The sequence below is a fragment of the Spermophilus citellus genome (assembly GCF_964194105.1).
Source record: "Spermophilus citellus genome assembly, chromosome: 12".
NCBI lineage: Eukaryota > Metazoa > Chordata > Mammalia > Rodentia > Sciuridae > Spermophilus > Spermophilus citellus.
In genome coordinates, this window is record NC_138198.1 from 58351256 (window position 1) to 58355620 (window position 4365).

The window sequence follows — 4365 nt, forward strand, 5'->3', positions numbered from 1 at the left end:
TTGTTGTGAAAAACTCAGAATTTAATACTACATAATTCCAATGCTAAGAAATCTTCCTTATCTTGGAAAGCACATGGGTTTAATAGGCTATGATTTTTATCTATTTTTAAGCAAGGTACATAAAGATCTTTCTGTCTCTTTCTAGAAGATAGGTAGCAACAAAAAGAACACTCCGTATCTATAAATTATCTTAAAATTATATTTGCTTAGAAATTTATTACTCTGTTTTTGAAAAAAAAAAGCCCATTAAAGAATATGGTCTTTGGTGGAATAGTGCAGGTAATACCTGGGTAATACTTCGATAAGGGCTAAGAAGAGAGAGTGAGACCTTAGATTGCTCTGTTTCTTGGTTTCCTCCAGTTTTTATCTTATTATAAAGAAACAAAGGTGAAGAAGAGAAGGGAGGCATTCCTAAATTAATGGGTCCTAAAGCAATATTTAATATGGAACATTAAATAATTTGGAAAATCACAAAGAAAAAAGTACCGTCTTCTAGAAATTCTACTATATCCTTGCATTTTCTTGTGCATACATACTACCAAAATATATATACCTATTTTCTGTGTATTTAGAAATCTTTATCCTCAGAAACCAAAATCCTGAATTCTGTATTAGAAATGAAATAAAATGATTTTTATACTGAGATTTGATTATCAGCAAAATTTATTGAAGCTTAACTTTTACACTAAATGAGAGATATCTCTACCTAACTTAATAGACAAACTGGAAGTTTAATATATTAGAATATGGGTATATTAACATTTTCCATTGATTTGTAATTTGCGATCATCTTCTTTCTTCCATTTAATCTCCAGTTGGCAATAACAATAAAAGTAAGTATTTTTTGGTTTAAAAAAATACAATATGCCCTTTTAAAACAATCTGGAGATTGCAAAAATTTTCAAATATGAAAATGGCTCCCTGGATTCCATAATGCAGACAGAATATTATTCTAGCCAACTATTGCCTTCCAGATTTATGTATTTACATTTACAAAGAAACATTTTTCCATTTTACCAAGTTGAAATTATGCTATAGATTCAATTCTATGTCCTGCTTTTCCCCTTTAGTTTACTGTGAAAACTTCTTATATCTAAGTTACTCAAATGCATTTGACTCTATAATTTTTCATTTCATAAAGTTTAACAAATACAGAAAATATGAGAAGGAAAAAAAAACACTTACACATTACTATTTTTTTTCCAAGTTGTGTTTCTTTGCTACTATCCTTCAAACAAAACTTAAGTGTTGGTAGCAACTCCTTACTTAATTCTTTTCACCTAATGAATAATAATCTTGAAAAATGAATCTCTTTAAATAAATTTTCATTATTTAATTACTATGATTAGGAAATTCATATTTTTTACATTTTGTATGACTTTTTTCTTCTTTCTTTCTGTCTCTTTCTCTTTCTTTCTTTCATTTAACATTAGGGTCTTTTACTACTTGTCTTAGGCTGGTCTTGAACTCCTGGGCTCAGGTGGTCCTCCTGAAGCCTTTCAAGAAATGGACCTACAAACATATGTCATCATGACCAGATTTGTAGAACTTTTGCATTTGCAAAGGACCACTAATCTAAGAAAATTTATTGTAATATTTTTACTATAAAATATATTTGTGAATGTTAGCATGTGTCTATTAGGTGAGCCCTAGCTCATAGTTTTTTTTTCAATATGTTTTTAGTTGTAGATGGATACAATATCTTTATTTATTTTTATGTGGTGCTGAGGATCAAACTCAGTGCCTCACATGTGTGAGGTGAGTGCTCTACCACTGAGCTACAGCCCCAGCCCCAGCCTCATAGAAATAATCTGTGAGGTGAACAGAAAGCCTACATCCTGGGAGCAAATTTTTACCCCTCACACATCAGAGCACTAATCTCTAGGGTATATAAAGAACTCAAAAAGCTAATCACCAAAAAACAAAAACAAAAACAAAAACAAATAACCCAATCAACAAATGGGCCAACGATCTGAACAGACACTTCTTAGAAGAGAATATACAATCAATCAACAAATATATGAAAAAAGGTTCATCATCTCTAGCAATTAGAGAAATGCAAATCAAAACTACTCTGAGATATCATCTCACTCCAGTCAGAATGGCAGCTATTATGAAGACAAACAACAATAAGTATTGGCTAGGATGTGGGGTAAAAGGTACACTCATACATTGCTGGTAGGACTGCAAATTGGTTCAGCCAACATGGAAAGCAGTATGAAATGAAAACTCCTTGGAAATCTGGAAATGGAGCCACCATTTGACCCAGTTATCCCTCTCCTTGGTCTATACCCAAAAGACTTAAAAACAGCATACTACAGAGCCACAGCCACATCAATGTTTATAGCAGCACAGTTTACAATAGCTAAATTGTGGAGCCAACCTAGATGCCCTTCAGTGGATGAATGGATAAAAAAAATGTGGCATATATACACAATGGAATTTTACTCAGTAATCAAAGAGAACAAAATCATGGCATGTGCAGGTAAATGGATGGCCTTGGAGAAGATAATGCTAAGTGAAGTTAGCCAATCCCCCCCAAAAAAACAAATGCCAAATGTTTTCTCTGATACAGGGAGGCTGACTAATAGTGGGGTAGGGAGAGGGAACATGGGAGGAATAGATAAATTCTAGATAGGGCAGAGGGGTGGGAGGGAAGGAGAGGGGGAGGGGATTATCAAGAATGGTGGAATGTAGTAAACATCATTATCCAAAGTACATGTATGAAGACACAAATTCGTGTCAACATACTTTATATACAACCAGAAACATGAAAAATTGTGCTGTATATGTGTAATAAGAATTGTAATGCATTCCGCTGTCATTTAGTTTTTTAAAAAAAATCAATAAAAAAATTTTTTTATTTTATTTAGCTCACAGTTTTTGATGGCTTGTTTCCATGTAGAGTATCATGACTTAATCGTGGCATAGGCCTGAATCATTCTTGAATTTGACATTCCACTTTTTTATTATTATTATTTTTAGTTGTAGATTAGACATGATGCCTTTATTTTATTTGTTTATTTTTATGTGGTGCTGAGGATCGAACCCAGTGCCTCACACATGCTAGGCAAGAGCTCTGCCACTAAGCCACAACGCCAGCCCTTCACTTTTTTTTTTTAACCCATAAACTTTATTTTCTAGCTTATTTATTTATTGTGGTGCTAGGGTTTAAAACGAGGGGTACTTTATCACTGCATTATGTCCTTAGCTCTTTTTAAAATTTTATTTTGAGACAGGGTCCTGATAAGTTTCCCAGACTGGCCTTGAATTTACCATCCCTTTGCCTCAGCCTCCTGCTTTAGCATCCTGGGATTACAGGCATGTGTCACCATCACACCTGATTTTTACTTACTTTTTGTTCTTTGATCACCAGCTGAAGCATTTAGCTTTTATTCTGAATTATGACTGCTTAAGGACATTTTCATTATTTTTAAAGTTACCCAATATAAGATTAGCTGATAGCGTTTTTTATATGCAGAAGCTGTGCTAAGCATACTCTGTAAATTACTTGCTCCCTCACCTTACCCTTACAAAATTTGTGCTTTGGCAAAATCACAATTTTTTGCATATTAAGGGCTTTATAGGTTGCCATCCAATTGCAGAACCTTTAAATGTTAGATCCTTAAATGCCTGTTTATGTTGGAATCTTTAGTGATATAATTATGAGACAGGGTGGGGAAGAAGGGAGAGAGAAAGAGAAAGGTGGAATTTGAAGATCTGCCTCTATTTAACTGGGCCTTGGATAAGCTTTTAACTTTGGTGCACCTCAGTTTCCTCATTTTTCAAATTGTAATGCCAGCACCTTTCCAAGGCACAGGTTTGTTATAAGGAACAAATAGCATAAGATCTGTAAAAGGACTTTGTAAATTATGACACGTACACCTTAATAATTATTATTCAAAGAGCTCCAGGAAAGATAAATGAAAGGCAAAGTCAACTTGATTTTCGTGTTATGGTCAGTTCTTTTTTCAGGACTAATGGAAGTTGGGCATGGTAATCTTCCTATAAGAAATGCAGAAATAACTATGTCTGGGCTTTCACATCTTCTGTAGTCTAATGAAAATTTTTCTGACCACCTTTTTAGATCTTAGGGCACAGGGATATAATTCTTTTTGTATTGTGTTAATTTTGAACAAGAGGTGTACCTAATTCTTAGGAGGAAAAAAAAAGAGCAAGGGAAAGATGGTATATCTGGCCACTACCACCTGCTATTTTTAGATTGGCTAGGAAGCCCTATTTGGCTGCCTTTACCCATCTTATTTGGCAACTCTTGAGCCTGCATCTTTCAGAAAATATAAGAAGCTTAGAAGGTGGAAAAGTGGATTTCTTTGATTTTCCAGAAGCCATTGCTGAAAAAACATC